Here is a 22258-nt window from a genome sequence, read left to right as displayed (position 1 = left end):
GTGTGTGAGATATCACTGTTACAGTGTGTGAGATATCACTGTTACAATGTGTGAGATATCACTGTTACAGTGTGTGAGATATCACTGTTACAGTGTGTGAGATATCACTGTTACAATGTGTGAGATATCACTGTTACAGTGTGTGAGATATCACTGTTACAGTGTGTGAGATATCACTGTTACAGTGTGTGAGATATCACTGATACAGTGTGTGAGATATCACTGATACAGTGTGAGATATCACTGTTACAGTGTGTGAGATATCACTGTTACAGTGTGTGAGATATCACTGTTACAGTGTGTGAGATATCACTGTTACAGTGTGTGAGATATCACTGTTACAGTGTGTGAGATATCACTGTTACAGTGTGTGAGATATCACTGTTACAGTGTGTGAGATATCACTGTTACAGTGTGTGAGATATCACTGTTACAATGTGTGAGATATCACTGTTACAGTGTGTGAGATATCACTGTTACAATGTGTGAGATATCACTGTTACAGTGTGTGAGATATCACTGTTACAGTGTGTTAGATATCACTGTTACAGTGTGTTAGATATCACTGTTACAATGTGTGCGATATCACTGTTACAGTGTGTGAGATATCACTGTTACAGTGTGTGAGATATCACTGTTACAGTGTGTGAGATATCACTGTTACAATGTGTGAGATATCACTGTTACAGTGTGTGAGATATCACTGTTACAATGTGTGAGATATCACTGTTACAATGTGTGAGATATCACTGTTACAGTGTGTGAGATATCACTGTTACAATGTGTGAGATATCACTGTTACAGTGTGTGAGATATCACTGTTACAGTGTGTGAGATATCACTGATACAGTGTGTGATATGACTGTCACAGTGTGTGAGATATCACTGTTACAGTGTGTGTGATATGACTGTCACAGTGTGTGAGATATCACTGTTACAGTGTGTGAGATATCACTGTTACAGTGTGTGAGATATCACTGTTATAATGTATGAGATATCACTGATACAGTGTGTGAGATATCACTGTTACAGTATGTTAGATATCACTGTCACAGTGTGTGAGATATCACTGTTACAATGTGAGATATCACTGTTACAGTGTGTGAGATATCACTGTTACAGTGTGTGAGATATCACTGTTACAATGTGTGAGATATCACTGTTACAGTGTGTGAGATATCACTGTTACAGTGTGTGAGATATCACTGTTACAATGTGTGAGATATCACTGTTACAGTGTGTGAGATATCACTGTTACAGTGTGTGAGATATCACTGTTACAGTGTGTGAGATATCACTGTTACAATGTGTGAGATATCACTGTTACAGTGTTTGAGATATCACTGTTACAATGTGTGAGATATCACTGTTACAGTGTGTGAGATATCACTGTTACAGTGTGTGAGATATCACTGTTACAGTATGTTAGATATCACTGTTACAGTGTGTGAGATATCACTGTTACAATGTGTGAGATATCACTGTTACAGTGTGTGAGATATCACTGTCACAGTGTGTGAGATATCACTGTTACAGTATGTGAGATATCACTGTTACAGTGTGTGAGATATCACTGTTACAATGTGTGAGATATCACTGTTACAGTGTGTGAGATATCACTGTTACAATGTGTGAGATATCACTGTTACAGTTTGTGAGATATCACTGTTACAGTGTGTGAGATATCACTGTTACAGTTTGTGAGATATCACTGTTACAGTGTGTGAGATATCACTGTAATATTGTGTGAGATATCACTTTTACAGTGTGTGAGATATCACTGTTACAGTATGTGAGATACCAATGTCACAGTGTTTGAGATATCACTTTCATAGTTTATGTGATATCATTATGTGAGATATCTCTCTATCTGAGATATATGTCAGATTTTTCTGTATCTGAGATATCATTGTATCATTGTGATATATATCACTGTGATTGTGAGATTCTGTGTGAGATTCCTGTCTTGTGATTGTGAGATTCCTGCCTTGTGATTGTGAGATTCCTGTCTTGTGATTGTGAGATTCCTGTCTTGTGATTGTGAGATTCCTGTCTTGTGATTGTGAGATTCCTGTCTTGTGATTGTGAGATTCCTGTCTTGTGATTGTGAGATTCCTGTCTTGTGATTGTGAGATTCCTGCCTTGTGATTGTGAGATTCCTGTCTTGCAATTGTGAGATTCCTGCCTTGTGATTGTGAGATTCCTGTCTTGTGATTGTGAGATTCCTGCCTTGTGATTGTGAGATTCCTGTGAGATTCCTGTCTTGTGATTGTGAGATTCCTGTCTTGTGATTGTGAGATTCCTGTCTTGTGATTGTGAGATTCCTGTCTTGTGATTGTGAGATTCCTGCCTTGTGATTGTGAGATTCCTGTCTTGTGATTGTGAGATTCCTGCCTTGTGATTGTGAGATTCCTGTCTTGTGATTGTGAGATTCCTGTCTTGTGATTGTGAGATTCCTGCCTTGTGTGATTGTGAGATTCCTGTCTTGTGATTGTGAGATTCCTGCCTTGTGATTGTGAGATTCCTGTCTTGTGATTGTGAGATTCCTGCCTTGTGATTGTGAGATTCCTGTCTTGTGATTGTGAGATTCCTGCCTTGTGATTGTGATATTCCTGTCTTGCGATTGTGAGACTCCTGTCTTGTGATTTTTAGATACCTGCCTTGCGATCTTGCGATCCTTAGTCAAGGAATAGAGACAGCCACACAATGGAATGTTTAATGATTCTCCTATCTTCCTGAACTGTTCAACACAGAGTTTACAGTCATGGTTATTTATCACTTGGCAACCGACTTTGGGTTTTTCCTGATCTGCGCTTCATCATTTTGATTTTAGATGCGTATATTGTTGAGGTGCATTAGGATTGGACGCCAATAGAAAATTATTGCTGGCATTGATAGTTAGATCTTTGTAGAGGTTGTATGTTCATTTGTCACGACTTCCAAACAGGTGCTTTTAGGTCAAGACATCCACAGAGGTAGCGTAATCATTTACTGAAATTCATACAGGTACTCGTATTTCAATACTTTTGCTCTGATAGCTATATTTGATGGTGTATATGCTTTATAATAATTTCTCTCGATATTGTATATTGGTGACATATATCAAATCAGATATCTCCAGAATGTAAGCCACATGCTTATAAAGCTGGGGTTCACTTTTGATCCTGATTGGTTGTGAGGAAAAACACTAAATTAAATCACTAATTCTCATATGTAACCTAAGTAAAAAAATGTAATTTTCAAGGACCTAAAGGTGAGAGACAAGACACTTGATGAGCTATATCGGGCTAGTATGTTAAGGACGCTTAAGCTTGGTGAGCTGTATCAGGGCCTACAGGTTAGGGACACTTAAACTTGATGAGCTATATCAGGGCCTGTATGTTAAGGACACTTAAACTTGATGAGCTATATCAGGGCCTGTATGTTAAGGACACTTAAGCTTGAGGAACTATATCAGGGCCTAAAGGTAAGGGACACCTGATGAGCTATATCAGGGCCTACAGGTTAGGGACAACTGCTGAGCTATATCAGGGCCTACAGGTTAGGGACACTTACACCTGATGAGCTATATCAGGGCCAGTATGTTAAGGACACTTAAACTTGATGAGCTATATCAGGGCCTGTATGTTAAGGACACTAAAGCTTGATGAGCTGTATCAGGGCCTACAGGTTAGGGACACTTAAGCTTGGTGAGCTGTATCAGGGCCTACAGGTTAGGGACACTTAAACTTGATGAGCTATATCAGGGCCAGTATGTTAAGGACACTTAAACTTGATGAGCTATATCAGGGCCTGTATGTTAAGGACACTAAAGCTTGATGAGCTGTATCAGGGCCTACAGGTTAGGGACACTTAAACTTAATGAGCTATATCAGGGCCTGTTTGTTAAGGACACTTAAACTTGATGAGCTATATCAGGGCCTGTATGTTAAGGACACTTAAGCTTGAGGAACTATATCAGGGCCTAAAGGTAAGGGACACCTGATGAGCTATATCAGGGCCTACAGGTTAGGGACAACTGCTGAGCTATATCAGGGCCTACAGGTTAGGGACACTTACACCTGATGAGCTATATTGGGCCAGTATGTTAAGGACACTAAAGCTTGAGGAACTATATCAGGGCCTACAAGTTAGGGACACTAAAGCTTGATGAGCTATATCAGGGCCTAAAGGTAAGGGACACTAAAGCTGATGAGCTATATCAGGGCCTAAAGGTAAGGGACACCTGATGAGCTATATCAGGGCCTACAGGTTAGGGACACTTACACCTGATGAGCTATATCGGGCCAGTATGTTAAGGACACTTAAGCTTGAGGAACTATATCAGGGCCTACAGGTAAGGGACACCTGATGAGCTATATCAGGGCCTACAGGTTAGGGACAACTGCTGAGCTATATCAGGGCCTACAGATTAGGGAAACCTGCTGAGCTATATCAGGCCAGTATGTATGTTAAGGACACTTAAGCTTGAGGAACTATATCAGGGCCTACAGGTTAGGGACACTTAAACTTGATGAGCTATATCAGGGCCTGTATATATGTTAAGGACACTAAAGCTTGAGGAACTATATCAGGGCCTACAGGTAAGGGACACCTGATGAGCTATATCAGGGCTACAGGTTTGGGACAACTGCTGAGCTATTTCAGGGCCTACAGGTTAGGGACACCTGCTGAGCTATATCAGGCCAGTATGTTAAGGACACCTAAGCTTGAGGAACTATATCAGGGCCTACAGGTTAGGGACACCTTGATGAGCTATATCAGGGCCTACAGGTTAGGGACACTTAAACTTGATGAGCTATATCAGGGACTGTATATATGTTAAGGACACTTAAGCTTGAGGAGCTATATCAGGGCCTACAGGTAAGGGACACCTGATGAGCTATATCAGGGCCTACAGGTTAGGGACAACTGCTGAGCTATTTCAGGGCCTACAGGTTAGGGACACCTGCTGAGCTATATTAGGGCCTACAGGTTAGGGAAACTTGATTAGCTATTTCAGGGCCTAAGGGCGAGAGACATGTGATGGCCTACCTAATGAGCTGTATTAGGGCCTAGAGGTTAAAGCTATGTACACCTGATGAGTTATATCTGTGCCTTCAGGTTAGGGACACCTGTTGAGCGATATCAGGGCCTACAGGTTAGTGACACCTGTTGAGCTATATTAGGGCCTACAGGTTTACCGTTAGGGTCACCTAATGAGCTCTACCAGAGCCTACAGGTTAGGGACACCTGTTGTGCTATATTAGGGCCTACAGGTTAAGGACACCTGCTGAGCTATATCAGGGCCTACAGGTTAGGGACACCTGATGAACTTTATCATGGCCTACAGATTAGGGACACCTGTTGAGCTATATCAGGGCCTACAGGTTAGGGACACCTGATGAACTATATCAGGGCCTACAATTTAGGGACACCTGTTGAACTATATTAGGGCCTACAGGTTTACCATTAGGGTCACCTAATGAGCTCTATCAGAGCCTACAGGTTAGGGACACCTGTTGAGCTATATCAGGGCCTATAGCAGAAGGACACCTGCTGACCTATATCAGGGCCTACAGTTTAGGGTTACCTGCTGAGCTATATCAGGGCCTACAGGTTAAGGACACCTGCTGAGCTATATCAGGGCCTACAGGTTAGGGACACCTGATGAGCTATATCAGGGCCTACAGGTTAGGGACACCTGTTGAGCTATATCAGGGCCTACAGGTTAGGGACACCTGATGAACTATATCAGGGCCTACAAGTTAAGGACACCTGATGAACTATATCAGGGCCTAAAGGTTAGGGACACCTGTTGAGCTATATCAGGGCACAACTGATGAGCTATATCAGGGCCTACAGGATTGGGACAACTGATGAGCTATATCAGGGCCTACAGGATGGGGACATCTGATGAGATATATGAAGCCCTGTAGGTAAGGAAAACATGCTGAGGTATATTACTGGACTAAGGAATTGTTGCCTGTCTATGTCAAAGGGATTATAACTGATTTACTATCAGAGGGATTGTTACCTGATTTACTATCGAAGAGATTGTTACCTGATTTACTATTGAATGAATGAAGAGTTTTATGTACCGTGACGCTAAATATAACGTTTCGGGGCACGAGAATTATTTACTATTGAAGGGATTGTTAGCTGATTTACTATTTATGCGATTTTCACCTGATTTACTATCGAAGGAATTATGACCTGTTTTACTATCGAAGGGATTTTCACCAGATTTTCTAGCGAAGGGATTGTTACCTGTTTTACTATCGAAGGGATTTTCACCGTATTTAATTTTGAAGGGATTATTAACTGATTTACTATTGACGGGATTTTTATCTGATTTACCATCGAAGGGAGTGCTAACTTTTTTACTATGGAAGGAATTGTTACCTGATTTACTGTCGAAGGGATTTTTACCTGTTTTAGACTATTGAAGGGATTTTTACCTGTTTTTTACTATTAGGGATTGTTACTTTCATAAGGATTTTTACCTGTCAAGGGATTGTTAACTTCTAGAAGCTTTCATTATATTTCGCCCTCAAATGTTTCCTACAAATGTAGCTACTACAGGGATCAAAATAGCATTAATAACCAAACCTTCTGGGGAATTTTTACCTGTTGTATATTTCCCTGTGTCTCTGGTTTCCCTGGTTTTTAGCCATCACGGCTAGAATCATTTCATATACATGTGATGATGACCCCATGACTGACTCCACGTCCTCAGGCACTTGGTGGTTGAACAAAAATGTAATGAATGTGATGGGATGTTTTTAATGATGATGATGAATTGTCACATGTGAGCATACCATGGCTGCATTACTCCATGTGTTAGGCTTCAGTTACAAGTGGGACAAGACTGGATATATTTAGCTCTAAAAGTCATGATTTTCATTCCTCCCTGTTTTTGTGAGAGTCTCCTGCTATATGTTAATTCTTTTTACTTGTCTCTAGCGAATTGACATATTTTAACAATTTATAATCTCACTTTTGTATATTTTGCACTGTACAGTTACTTCTTTTTACAAGGAATTATTTTATAAAAGCAGTTTAGTTAATTTCTGACATCTTAAATGCCTGTATATAAAACGGAAAAAACAACAAGTAATTAAAAAAACTTCTCTTATTACTGTTAGAAATCAACAAATGTGCGAAATGTTTCGGAGAAATTTGAAAAATTTATTTACTGTACAGTGATTCTGTTCAATATCGTGGTTCTAAAATCTTAATATTATTTCGTCAAGATATGTTTTCTGGGCAATGTTTTATCACTTGTGCAAAATCTGTTTAATTCAGGTATGTAATGAATGTTGGTAAAAAGGCCATTTACCAAGTGTTCTATGCGACTGATAGGTCAAATGCAGGTCTATATGTTAGGTTCTCTGTGGCTTAAGATAATAAACAACCTAGAAAAGCTATTGAATCCCTAATAAGGTCCGTTTATAGCCTGGTATCACAGGTAACCCACGCAAGGTTATCCCAGAGAAACAATTAATCTGTCACTTAGATTTAACATTCATGAAAAAAACCTGCCCTATCAGCTATGAGATGTTGAAATATGTGTAAGTTGTCGCCATTAAGGCATGAAGGGAATGTCACTAGGAGGAAAAATAACAAAATTTGATCTAAATTAAATTGTTAAAATTAAAACTCCACACATAGAAGGTGTCTGCTGGTGTAGAAATAGTTATCGTTTATTAGTCACAATGGATTATAGTTTAGTTTAGTTGAGGGGTTTAACGTACCTTTGAGAAAAGGAAAGAAAATGAGTAGCAAGGGTTAAAGAGTGTAGAGAGCGGGAGGAGTTGTCTGTATTACCTATGTATATATTTATTTTGAAGACAACTCCAATCCTTATATTTCCTAACCTATGGACTATAGGCACTAACTTGGTATTTATATAAAAATATTGGCAAAGAAATAATTCTGATGAATCTTGATACTAAGTTTTGCAAAAGTTGCCAGCTGTTTTCTCATTACAAGTTCTTAAAATCATGCAGTTCTATCATAAAAAAGCACTCAGATACATTTTGTATTAGATCATATATTTACCTTGCTATTTTTTGTTTCAGGTGAAGAAAATAGGATTAAAGATTTTCAGCAAGATTTCTCAACCATGTAAGTACAAATTATATTTCTCAAGTGGTATAAGGGAAATAACTCAGCTTAATGATAAAATGTCTTAAGATTTGGACAAAGAGAGGTAACTCTTAAAATGTTGATAAACATGTAAAATAAAAGTTCCTATTGATCTTATCCACCAAGGAGATAAAATTACTCAATAGGTTTATCGGCAGGGGATTTAATTTGTAAGAGGAATATAAAGAACGTTTAAGAACTGAATGATATAACTGGAATGTGGGACAGAGCAAACAAAAAGTGGAATATAGAATACACATGGGGTATCTTATAGTTTAAGGTAGTTGTATGGATAAACAGCTAGATTAGATTTGTTGGAACATATCTTTTACATTTATAGATAAGAATTAAGTACATAGCTTTTACATTTCTGGGCCAGAATTGGAGTACATATGTTTTACATTAGTCACTGGATGAAAGCAAGACACACCTTAGTACAGTGAAATATAGATCTTATACTGTAAACATACAACTCAACAAAATATATGATATGGACATAGAGGCTTACAGCCTACGTCCATCATAAATCATATTAAATCATGTTAAAAAATGGTGTATTGAAGATCAATTATTTTTAAACATAAGTCAATGAAAGTTTTTATTACATCTTTTTTTTTTTTTTTTTTTTTTTTTTGTATTTCACTTTCCTTGATATCTTATTGGAATATATTTAATTGTCACCAGACTGAGAGAAAAAAGTGTTTTTTTATACAACATATTCCCTATAAATCTAGTGTCATTTTGTAACAATTTATGTCCGTATTTTTTTTTTCAATTGCATGCATTTACTTTGAATAATTCATTGTACTATTTTTAAAAGTCCTGTGAAATAGTTTTGCCCCAATAAGTACCTGTATTTCTGTGCTAACACACCAAGTTATTTCCTCATTTCTGATGTATTACACCATACCTCCATATATGCATGCTATTCCCATATCACACATTTTAGCCAAATAATGTGTTTGTATACTTGCTAAGAGAAGTTTTAAAATACTTTAGATATCGGTACGTTCAGTTAAGATGGTAAGCTATCTAATGCTTTCTAATTAAAAAAAAAGTTAATCAGTTTCAGATTTGAAGTTTCTCAAATTTCAGCTGTAGGTTCGTCTCATTCTTTGTATGCTAAAAAACTTAGGACCAATATAAAATCTTAGATTTTGATCTGCTTTTTCTCGAAAAATTCCCCTTCTTTGTATTTGAATTCTACACAAATCATAAGGAAAACAACATGGCCGACAGGTTGCCATCTTGGATTCAACAATTGGAAGTTTATTTGTTATTGTTATAAAGCGATTTTCTCGAATTCCATGTGTCAGTTCTCCTTGGTTCTGTTTGTTTCATCTTTACTGCTTAGAAAATATTTCATTGAAAACGTAAAACACAAGAAAATCAGAGAAAATATGCTTGTTTTATTTTATTGATATTCACTGATTCTTCATTGGTTGCCAAGATCTATCCCTTCTTCATAGTTCAAGTTCCTTGACAAAGCAGAGTCACTGAATCACATGCTGCTGATCTGTTCAATAAGAGATTGTCGTATTTAATTAATTGAAATCAATGTATTTATAAGTTTATTTTGACTGCACTAAAGGCACTGAATCGTTGTGTAAAGGGAAAAAATAAAAACAGCTGGTTAAAATGATTTAAGGAAGCATATCAATACTGTTGGTATGGAAAAGTGGCCATCTGTCTGGACTTTCTCCACTTTTATTGATTTTAATGCTTTTATAGGATAAAAATTACATGTGAATATAAATTATTGATATTATCAGAAATAACATGTTCACCGAATTATATTTGTAATTTAATTGTAATTTATATTTTATAATTAATTTTATGTCCTGTTAGGCCTTAGCTAACAGGAGTTGTCTCCCATTCACCAGTGTTTGGTTAGCCTGAGAAATCTTATCATGTCTTGGTGACTATCAGGTGTATCTGATATTCTGGTTACAAATCAAATGAAGATAACAATTTAACACAAAAAAATATCTTCAGAACGAGCTTCCTTCGATGAGCTTAGATATTATTGTGGACGTGTATGATTTCTATAGAGAAGGAAGTGGAATGTTTGCCTGTAGCTATTTGGTAATGTCGTCAATGCTTCCTAATTATAGTGGATGGGTGGTATGTGGGTTTACGGGGATAAAAAAACGGAGAGATAAGACGGGTCACCACTTACATCACAGACAGCTATCTAATGTATTATTGTCAGGACGGCCAGACCTCTTATTCAACTCACCAATATCCTTTTTAGTTTCAATACCAAAACTTAAAAACTGAAATGATTTGGGTTCATATATCAGATTTGAATGAGAGCATTTGAATCATTCCTATGAGAAAGGAAGTTTCGTCAGGTATTTGAAATTTGAGATAAGCTTTTATTGGCTGGAAGGACCCTTCGGATTGAGATGGCAAGTTGACAGGCGATATGGTACTTATTTTACACTGTCGGAAAAGTACTATACACCTCACGCTCAGAATCTGAGTTATAACGGGACGGATGATAGCTACAACCAAATTAATGATCGGTCTTATAAAGACGTTAGAATTATTGATGGAGCTGTTTATTTACACATCAAATGAGGCATGTTTAGTGATGTACCAGTCATTGAAGTCACGACTCCGGGCCGTGCTAGTACATGTTCACAAATTACCGTCCCCAACATATTGTTCCTGCATGTCACTCCTAGGACTTTGTCTGCAGTAGAAATGTTTTATGTGCAGAAAAGTAAAATTGTATTGTCATACCCGAATTCAGCTGGCATGTGTCATGGCTATTTGTTAGAGAAAATTAATTTATTTTCTGACCGAGTAGGTCCGATACCTGCGGTGATGTTACTGATTTTCTTGGTTTCAATATCTTGCCACAGAAATTTTCATATTGCCTGGTATAAACGATGACTTGATGAAGCTCGGATACTCCGCGGTGATTGACTACGGCAACGTCTCACCCCTGTTGTCACATCCTTATTTAAATTAATTTTGTTATCTAATTTAACGATTTTTGAAACAGTGGTGATTTATAGAAGCCGTATGAGGCTGCAATTTGGATGAAATTTCATCCTCGGACCCAGGAGTCCCGAATGCAGTCTGACACCGTTAAGACGACACATTTAAATCTAGACCCTTTCATTTTCTTTTTGTTCACTTAGCCGCTGTCGATCCATGGATGCGTATATTGATGGAGTAAGGTTATATTAGATGTTTAAAATATTTTTATAAAGTTATGGCAGTCGGTTGACAATAAAGCACATGAATATTGCTGGAATGTTAGTGTCAGTTTGGTTTATGAGCTCTTTGTGTAAGTCCATGATGAGATCTTATCTGGCTACGATGATGAGACTTGGTAGGCAGATAACGGGTATATACACCCCGCCACGGATCAGGTACCCTGAACCGCACATTTTACGAGAAATTTAGTAAATGATAAATAAACCTGTTCTTACTTATTATGTTTTATTTTAGGAAAAACATTATATGTTGGTGTCTGTATACTATATCTGGAAAGTGTACTCTAGAAATGGCACTCAATTGACACCCTGTGAGGGCAGTATCCTGTTTATGTCACTTATATACCTCCATCTGTAAACAAAATTATGTCATTTTCAATTGGTGGACACTCTGTGAGGGCAATAATGTTGCTATGTGACTGACACCTTATGATGGAAATGGGTTTGGGTTTCATTCATTTAGGGCAAAATTTAGCCGACATTCAGTGAGGGCATGCAGCAATGCAATCTGTCAACATTGAGCTGTCGTCCAGTGAGGGCAAATTCCTGTCTTCCACATTCTGGGTAAAACACCTAGCATGGTCACTTGGGTAACACTTTGTGAGGGTAGTAATGTTATACTCTCTGCTACAGCAGAATTTGGCCTACCTTTGACTAACATTCTTTGAGGGCAATGTCAATATCACTCAGTTTCCACCCTCTAAGAATATAGTCTGTTGTAATTGTCAGCTTTACACTTCATGTTCTGAAAGGGCAAAGTGTTTGTAATTGTCAGTCTGTTGTAATTGTCAGTCTGTTGTAATTGTCAATCTGTAAACATTCAATGAGGTCAATATTCTTGGTGTTAGCTGGTGCCATCATTTGATTTTAGTGTGCATTTGATGTCTGTTGACTTTTTGAGGGCAGTAATAGTTTAATGTCATTTGGATACCAACATGATGATAATTTGCTGTTGATGTCACTATGGAATTCTGCGAGGGGTGCAGTAATGATGTTACATGAATTTATAACTTTTTGGGCAGTGCTACTAATGTGTCAGGATTGTCTATCCAAAAAGCATTATTTTGAGATAATCTTATTTCTAGCTAAAAGCAAAAATCATTGTATGATAATGCAAAAAGAATCCTATTTTAGATGTAGATATCTATGTCTGCTTTTAGATGTTCTTCATACTCTTTGTATCTGTACCGTTTGACTTCCTGCCACGGGTACATCTGTAAAAGGAACATGAACTCTTACCGACATTCTTGGGTGTTGATGTAATCTTCCAGCGAACAAGACTACACATGAAAAACATCTTCATTATTTATTATTATAATTTTCATAATAAAGTAATTTTCAGTTTATTGAAACATTATAATCTATTTATTGTGCATAAAATAAAATGGAGAGAAAGGTGGTTGACGGGCAATAAAAATCTAAAGTAAGATGGTGTTGTATACAGGGGCGCTGGGTACTTGGGTGTGTGTGTTCTGGAACAGAATATTTAGTAATTTATCATCATCGCTCTCCGTGGGATATGAAATGTAGGTATTGTTACAGCTAATTTATGGTTCCATTATGCTCTTTGCACCTTGTACAATACTGCAGCAGACAATAGACTTCAAATTCTTGCTAAAAGTAAATCAGTTTTGGCAAAAAAGGCATCATGTACATAGAATCTTAAGTTTCATCTCAGCATGCTAGACTAGAAATGGGAGAAATTGTTTCCTAAACCAAGAAAGATAAAGGGTCATACGCCTGCCTAGCACCAGTAGGGACAGAGACCCTGCAGGTTGTGATATGATTTAATAGATGTTTTTTTCTATGGAGACATCCTAACATTGAAGGTGCACTGGGTACAATCGAGTACGGGGTTCTTCGTTACGCCACGTTCTTCGTACCGATTCCTCCTTGTCATCACTCACTGTCCTGGACCAACACCTGACGTCAACAAAACCTTGATTTAACTATAAAATCTTACACAATTTATTCCAGGATATGAATCATAGGCTTTCTTTAGACATTCATTCAAATAAGTACTTGTATCTTTTCAGAACATACACAATTAAATGTTTACTGATCATATTCGTGTGGAAAAGGATATCTAGATACATTGGGGTTGAGTAGTACAAGAATGACACTTTGCTTTTCACCTAGAGGGTCTGAGTTCAATTCCAGATCGGACATAAATAGATATTGGATCACCTACCAAATGGCCATTGCTGGAGTTTTCTCTTGATATTTCAGTTATTCTTCATAAGAAACTCCTTTCATGCCAATCCATCAAGACCAACAAGACGGATTAAAACCAATAACATTAGTAAAACTTTATCCAAATTTGAGTACAACATTTACATAATGAAGATCATATACAGGAGTAGGATTCAGTGAAAGCTATACATGAATTATTCTTATCCTTAAAAATATCTCTCTACCATTAGAAGCTATTTGTTGATACATTATGCACACCGCTAGAGATATACTCCAGTGGTATTCATCCTTCAGTCTCATTTGAATCAGAATTGTATAAATCACCATTAAAGTAAACATTAAGACCAGTTACCTGTGTTTTCTTTACATTCTTAACGAAACATACGATGTAACAATGACCTTGATGCAGGATGCTGCGGACTTGAGTCATCAGAAGATTAAGCCCCGACACACCTACCCCGGGTGCCAGTTCCACACTCAGAAATGACAGATTTAATGGCTGTCTGTTATGGAGTTTGTATATATGTTAATGTGACTATATCATGTAACCATTGTGTAGGATATCACATATACAATACAGACGATCCACAATTAGTCAGAGTGAAGCTTCATCAACTTTATTTCCTCAAGTCCATTTTGCTGCACAAGCAGTTTACATTGTCATTGAAATTTTCTCTCCGATAGTGTAAAAATCCCAGTTAGCTGTCCTGAATGACTCACAAACGCAATGAACATTTGTAGGAATGAAAACAATCTGTCTTTTGTCATAGTTGCATTCAGCTAAAAAGGACTTCACATTTGTAGGAATGAAAAAAATTCTGTCTTTTGTCATAGTTGCATTCAGCTAAAAAGGAATTGTATTACTTCAGGGTAATTTGGAAAACTTTGGTGCTTAGGTCAACAGATATGGCGGTGTAAGGTTCTGTTTAGGTTTGTTGGTTTTCACGGGTACATTTATGTTTTTCTGTTAAAATGTCTTCTTTAGAAATTTTCGCTTTGGGTATTTCTTGAGATTCAGATCAGTTACATAAAAGTTATGTTTTCTTAGTAATTCAGTATCGATTTCCATAATTTATTCCTGCAGGAAAACTTAATGCAGGTATTTTGCTAAAAGAAGGAAAACTTAAAAACCACAGAAATTTCGGTTTGACTAGGAATAACCAACCACAGATTATCTGAAGGTTTTTTGGGAGCTTTGGTTTATCACGGTTGGATTTGTACACATGGTATTGTAACATTTTTAGTGTCCGTGGTTGAGTGGGGTGTGTTTTAGGTAGAGCTAGGAACAGGCTCTACATGTGATGACGGTACAGGAGTTGGCGACTAATACCGATATATTGGTCAAGGTATATGATATAGCGTTACCAATGGGTTGTGTCACAGGTGTGGCAGTAAGGTTTCGGGGTGGAGTTCTGGTTATTACCCAAGTATATACGTAATCCGTACTATGACACAAGTCATAAAAAACATGTACCTGTTGGGTTTACAATTGTTTGCGTACAGTAATGCATGTAACAAGTCACCTATGTAAGATATTTAGGAAACTACAAATATCTCTCTTTCTGGATCTCAAACAAAATAGTAGCAAATGAATTCCTCCCCTCAAACTTGTGCCAGTCTATGTCCAAAGAAATATTAGTTCTGCAGATTTTGATATGGAAGGGTATATGAAATCTCTCATATATCTCATCTCAATATCTCATGTGTCTGAAGTCTCACAGATTTGATATGAAGATATTGAATGGAATCTTACAGATTTGCTATGAGAGATATGTGAAGTCTCACAGATTTGATATGAAGAGATGTGGAGATGTGTGAAGTCTCACAGATTTGATATGAAGAGATGTGGAGATGTGTGAAGTCTCACAGATTTGATATGAAGAGATGTGGAGATGTGTGAAGTCTCACAGATTTGATATGAAGAGATGTGGAGATGTGTGAAGTCTCACAGATTTGATATGGAAAATTGTGTTAAGTCTCACAGATTTGATATGAAGAGATGGATGAACTCTCAGAGGTGTCTGAAGGCTCAGATACACATGAAACAGCTGTCATTTTCAATTTGACTTAAGTGTAAAGCCTGAGGAGCCATATTAGGGCAGATTAACATACTCCTGTACTTTAGTCGTCGTATACATTACATTTTACTGCTGGTAGAAATCTTAACTGTTCGCTCATGTGTCATATAGAGGAAATGTGGCATAAACTTGATCTAGGAATCAAAAGGTTACGGGCACACTCAATACCTATACCAGTTTCTGGAGCATCCGATACCCAGACAGGAAGCCAGGGTGGATGTGATATGTTATGGACCCACCCTGCCATGCCAGGATTACGACCAGTAAACGTTACGTGTCTGGATGAGATCTTACGTGACAACCGACCTGATAGTTATAGTGGCGTAACCACCGTTGTGGTGTAGTCGGTGCTCGAACAAGATCATCTGACTTCTTTTATTCTGTCTGAAAGCAAACTATCACAATAATGCTTTCCCCAATCAGGAACAGAAATGTGAAATGTGAAATCCAACACCTTTGGAGATTGTTAAGTGAATATTGGAATTCATTGCTCTACATAGTATTTTTTCAAGCTTTTCCACCACACCCTTCACTAATACTTTACACTGATATCATAATGTACAAGACTTCGGCTACAATTCCCCTCTCCCTCTATACATTTGGATGACTTCAACATCTGATCTGTATATTATTCATATTCATGTACACCTGTATAAGCATAATTGCTAGGAAAGCCAATAAAACATAAAGAAATTCTTGCTGCAATAACTGGTCAAATATGGTTACGACAAAATTAAAATTGTAGCTCCCATCCAGTCTCTCTGTAATATACATCACCAATGTTCCCAGTGAACTCTAACCTCTATATCATTGTTACTTGGGCCAACCCTTTCTCTTACACATTATACCTTGCCTGCCCCCTTTTCTGGAAATGCCATCTAACCCATTCTCTCAATATTGGACATCATCAATGCTTCCAACCCCCTTTTTGCCATATTATACATCATGTATAGCCCACATCACATATCATCCACCCAAACCTTGTACCAATCTGACTTACACTTTACAAAAAATGAGCATATAATAAATTATCCTAATTGATATCACTCAACACCTAAAAGTTATAGATATATATATGTATGGCTTAAACATCATGAGAAATTCAAGCCCGATCAGTCTGTATTTTTATCCAACACAATACTACTTTACTAAACAACTCCGATAAAATTCTGGATATTATTCTATTAGCAAGAATTAGAGTGAAAGTTAAGATGAGGATGTGGTAATGTAACTGATATTTCTCTGTTTTATGTACTTTGGTTTAAGTTTCATGTCGTTATTTGGTAAATTCTATTGTAAATATTTGTAAAAGTAAACATACCCTCCTGTAGATCTTGTGATGATCTGAACCTACCTGGTTAGGGTTCAAATGTACTGTAGCCGTCGTGTTAGAGTACACAAGGGACATAACTCTACTGACAATCAAACTCTGCTAATTAGGGGAGTGGACAGCTCCGTGTCTCTGTCTGTGACAGCTTCTCGTGTGACCTCCACTCTCTCTACACCTCTCACTCTCAAAGACAACAGAAGATTAATATCTTGGTGGTAGCATATCACGGAATATCATTTGGTCCTGGATTAGGCTTAGCCAACATGTCTACAGACCCTAGTCAAGGTTTTGTATTTACTGACCAAAAAAAGCCTTGTGCTTATTCTTAGTGCAGTTAAACAAGATCCTTACAAAAATTACACCCAGTGTGGCTCTTGACCAAGAAGTTAGCCAATGTGGCTACTGAACATTAAGCTATAGTCATTATTGTGGGGGGCCGCGGTGGCCGAGTGGTTAAGATGTCCCGACATATTACCACAAGCCCTCCACCTCTGGGATGCGGGTTCGAATCCCATGTGGGGCAGTTGCCAGGTACTGACCGCTGGCCGGTGGTTTTTCTCCGGGTACTCCGGCTTTCCTCCACCAACAAACCTGGCACGTCCTTACATGACCCTGGCTGTTAATAGGACGTAAAACTAAACAAAACCAAAACCAAACATTATTGTGGCCTCTTGGAGTTAGCCAATGTAGCTGCAGACTATGAAGTTAGCCAATTTGGCCTTTGACCATGAAGTCAGCCAATTTGGCCTCTGACCATGAAGTTAGTCAATTTGGCCACTACAGCCATGATGTTTACCAATGTGGCTTCTGACCATGACTGACTACATTGTACTAACATTGGCAATTGTTTACAATAAGCCAATTTGTCTTCTAACAATGATGTCAGCCAATGTGACTACTGACCATTAGTTAGCCAATGTGACTACTGACCATTTGTTAGCCAATGTGACTATACTGACCATTAGTTAGCCAATGTGACTATACTGACCATTAGTTAGCCAATGTGACTATACTGACCATTAGTTAGCCAATGTGACTACTGACCATTAGTTAGCCAATGTGACTATACTGACCATTAGTTAGCCAATGTGACTATACTGACCATTAGTTAGCCAATGTGACTATACTGACCATTAGTTAGCCAATGTGACTATACTGACCATTAGTTAGCCAATGTGACTACTGACCATTAGTTAGCCAATGTGACTATACTGACCATTAGTTAGCCAATGTGACTACTGACCATTAGTTAGCCAATGTGACTATACTGACCATTAGTTAGCCAATGTGACTATACTGACCATTAGTTAGCCAATGTGACTACTGACCATTAGTTAGCCAATGTGACTATACTGACCATTAGTTAGCCAATGTGACTATACTGACCATTAGTTAGCCAATGTGACTATACTGACCATTAGTTAGCCAATGTGACTATACTGACCATTAGTTAGCCAATGTGACTATACTGACCATTAGTTAGCCAATGTGACTATACTGACCATTAGTTAGCCAATGTGACTATACTGACCATTAGTTAGCCAATGTGACTATACTGACCATTAGTTAGCCAATGTGACTATACTGACCATTAGTTAGCCAATGTGACTATACTGACCATTAGTTAGCCAATGTGACTATACTGACCATTAGTTAGCCAATGTGACTATACTGACCATTAGTTAGCCAATGTGACTATACTGACCATTAGTTAGCCAATGTGACTATACTGACCATTAGTTAGCCAATGTGACTATACTGACCATTAGTTAGCCAATGTGACTATACTGACCATTAGTTAGCCAATGTGACTATACTGACCATTAGTTAGCCAATGTGACTATACTGACCATTAGTTAGCCAATGTGACTATACTGACCATTAGTTAGCCAATGTGACTATACTGACCATTAGTTAGCCAATGTGACTATACTGACCATTAGTTAGCCAATGTGACTATACTGACCATTAGTTAGCCAATGTTGTTACCGACTATGGAGTCAGTTTGTTTACATCAATTGATACCAGCTGTTACATCCTATATATTGTTACCTCTTGAGGGGGTTGAGATATGGGAGAAAGCTATGGTACCCCATGGAAAGCCTTCCCCAGAGTTGTTCATGTTCATTCAGGGAATCAAACTCAGACTGTCCAAAGATTAGCCTATAGATTCAGCCTTGGTGTTTTGACCATTGAGTGACCAGTGTAAGTCCTGTTGGTACATAACTAATATGTTACTGTTGTTGTTTACTATTAGAGACTGATGAGGTCACTAAACAATTACTTGATTGACCTCCATGGTAAGATGGACTCCGTTAAGATTTGGAGGACTAAGGAGCTGAGATTTAATTGTTCAACACTTTGTTACATGTGTGTATTAATTAGTTTGCCTTCTGTTTTAGGATGGGGAAGACAATTAATGATGACAGGTGTGTGAGCAGGTAAACATGGAATGGGTCTGCCTTACCTAACGACAGGTATGTTACCTGTAATTTTCACCTGCCATACATGAACGATGAATTTTCTTCATGTTGGCAGGTCAGAGAGTGTGATTGTGGATACATGTAAGAGTGCTTAATTTTACTGAAGTTTTAAATTAATAAAAGTTAAAAAAAAAAAAAATATCAGATGCCCCATCATGGCTTAGAAACAGCAGAAAAAGTACAGTTGAACCTAATTGTCAGCTTTGAATCTTGACTTTCAAAAACATTTGTGTTTTGATGGTTCCGACGAAACTTTTTTTCATACATTGATGAACACTTAGCTCAAAAATAAGTATTATTCTGATCAACTTTGGGTTAGCGAGGTTTGAGGTTTGACTGTATTCAGAAGTCTTCAGTTGGACATTTTTTGTTTTTGTTCGAAACATATTTGGAAGTAGAGATATTTTATGTTTATAAAATGAATAATAAATTTGGAAGAAAAAAAACAGTTTACAGAAAGAGGTAGAATTTAGTAGACGTATGCATGTAATTACACATAGGAAGGGATATGACAAGATATAGAGGTAATGTGTACACATAGAGCAATCATATTTAGAGAGGCGATACAGTGTACAGTTTCTGTTTTCTTAACTTTTAGTATGAATATAGCTAATCACTCTGCAGTTTAATTGAACCCATTTAATATTTTTTAACACACAGACCTGTAATTGATGTTTAGTTTGTCAACGCGATTCTATTAATAAATTCATGATGAGGGCGGAACCACGGGGACTTGGGCCAGCCCTCCCGAGGCCCGTAATCCGTGTCGTGTCTGAGGTATGAAGTGTGTCAACAATAGCTCAGACATGGAGACTGTTAGCTGTACAAATTATCTAACCTCTACAATTATCTAGTAATCAGATTTTTGTATGGGAACGCAAAATTACAAAATATATCTTAATGTAAACTTATGATGTTATAAAAAGCTTGTTGACATAGGGTTTGTTTATTTTGAGCGATGAAATATGGTCAAATTTCATGTGTAAAAACATTCACCATATGACATATAATAATATAAATCAATTTGTGGTGACTATGACATAATAGTTTAATTAGCACTGTGAACTATATACAAAAATTGTCGCTAAGGTTCATTTGCACATGTTTATCAGGTAATTTCAACCGCACTAGTTTATACACAATGCTTCACATTTAATGACTGATTTGGATATATTTGATAATTTTGATTGATTATTAGCACAATATTTTCCATATTTACAATAAATTTGTCATTTGATCAAGACGGCTAATTGGTCAGTAACAAATATTTAGATGCCTGACACGTCTCTCGTTGTACCAATAGTTTAAAGTTATAGCTGTATATATAATTACAGTCATAATAGACGTCATTACTCACAGATATAGGACTATCCAACACATTGGTATTGGAGAAAGACTAAAAAGGTTTTCGTAGACTGGTCACCAGAACTAAATTTTTTGTACGAAATGTCCTCCCTAAATTTTACTCTATCATCTCCCCTTATTTTAGGAACTGTAGCAGATAATACAGGTTACCAAAATTTAAAACCAAGAAATAAATGCTGAATTTATACTTTAAAGGTACACTGAAGTACACTAACTATAGACTAGTGATAATCTGAACACTGATGGGTCAGAAATATAATACACGGAAATGTCTCGGTACAAGTTGAATTACATTGTATTGACTAAGAAGACTGAATTCAGCAGTCCAGAAAATTCTTAATCTGGATGATTTGGGCTGGGTCTGTATTGTTGAGAATCTGCTGTGATGTGAATAATTAAATATTTTAATTGATTCGGAAAGTGATGAATTGGCAAACAAGCAATATTAATATTACTCTTCATTAAAAATTAGTGTGAATTAGTGCAATCATGATTCAGTAAGTGGAATGCTGTCGATAATATTCTGAAAAGTGATAAAATAACTTTACCGCTTTAATACAATCTAACATCATTATCACAGGGTTATGTAAAAATTAGCGTAAAGAAATTCCGAGATTTTAGAGCATTCCAGATAAGGAAGCTCAAATGTTTGTGAAATTAGCTGTGACTAATAACACATCTTAAATTTTAACATGGTCTTTTAAGTTTAAAAAGTTTTAACAAAATCTGAATAGCTGTTAATTCGGGAAAACTCGGTTACAGTGTGAGTAGGTGTTTGTTGTAGGATATATGTACTTCTGATACACTCCTCCAATCCTATATACAGGTCTTTACCATTAGATTTACCCCTGACACCAGTTATATATAATACTTAATCATGCCCCATTATAAGTACAACATCGCGTGTAGTCGGAGATTGTCGGGTAGACCCATTTTCTCCAAAGTCATACTACTTTCAGAATTAATCACCCAGATATTTGTGTATATGTTTTACGGCTGTTTACACCGTTATATAGTTATGTTTTTTCATTGTTTTTGGTAACAATTGACTTGTCAAAAGATAAACAAATATCATGTTTCCCCGCGTGTGATATTATTGCCATTGATCAGACGTCTGATCAGGACTTTGACTAACGTGGGAGATTGACATAACCGCAGTCCACGTATGGGGGGGCCTACCCCCACCCCAGGGCCACACTGCGATGGTCACTAGGGCACTAGGGCACTGATATTAAGGTCATTGTCCACAACATTCACATGACACTTCGCTATTGAACCATAGTTAACAATTAATATCCAAATATTACCATTGACAAATTTTTGGAATGAATGATATGTTCTTATATTAAAGCACGTGTGATTTGTAAACAGGTAAATGGTCTTTTTGTTGAAACCAGTTGTTCTGAAATAGGTTGCACTTTTGTAAATGTAAAATAAGCATAGAGAAAA

General features: G+C 37.2%; 1 long non-coding RNA gene across 2 annotated transcripts in view; it reads left to right on the top strand.

Annotated features, from left to right (window-relative positions):
- Window positions 1–22258, top strand: part of LOC138323796 (uncharacterized) — a 58162-nt gene that overhangs the window by 1899 nt on the left and 34005 nt on the right. For both annotated transcript variants that reach the window (XR_011208593.1, XR_011208594.1), the window contains exons 2-3: window positions 8064–8109; window positions 19364–19438. This is a non-coding gene — a long non-coding RNA (uncharacterized lncRNA). The remainder of the gene's footprint in view (window positions 1–8063; window positions 8110–19363; window positions 19439–22258) is intronic.

The sequence above is a fragment of the Argopecten irradians genome, chromosome 5 (genome assembly GCF_041381155.1).
Source record: "Argopecten irradians isolate NY chromosome 5, Ai_NY, whole genome shotgun sequence".
In the NCBI taxonomy this organism is placed as follows: Eukaryota; Metazoa; Mollusca; class Bivalvia; order Pectinida; family Pectinidae; genus Argopecten; species Argopecten irradians.
Note: the sequence above shows the minus strand (reverse complement) of the source record. Positions and strands in the feature narration are given on the sequence as shown.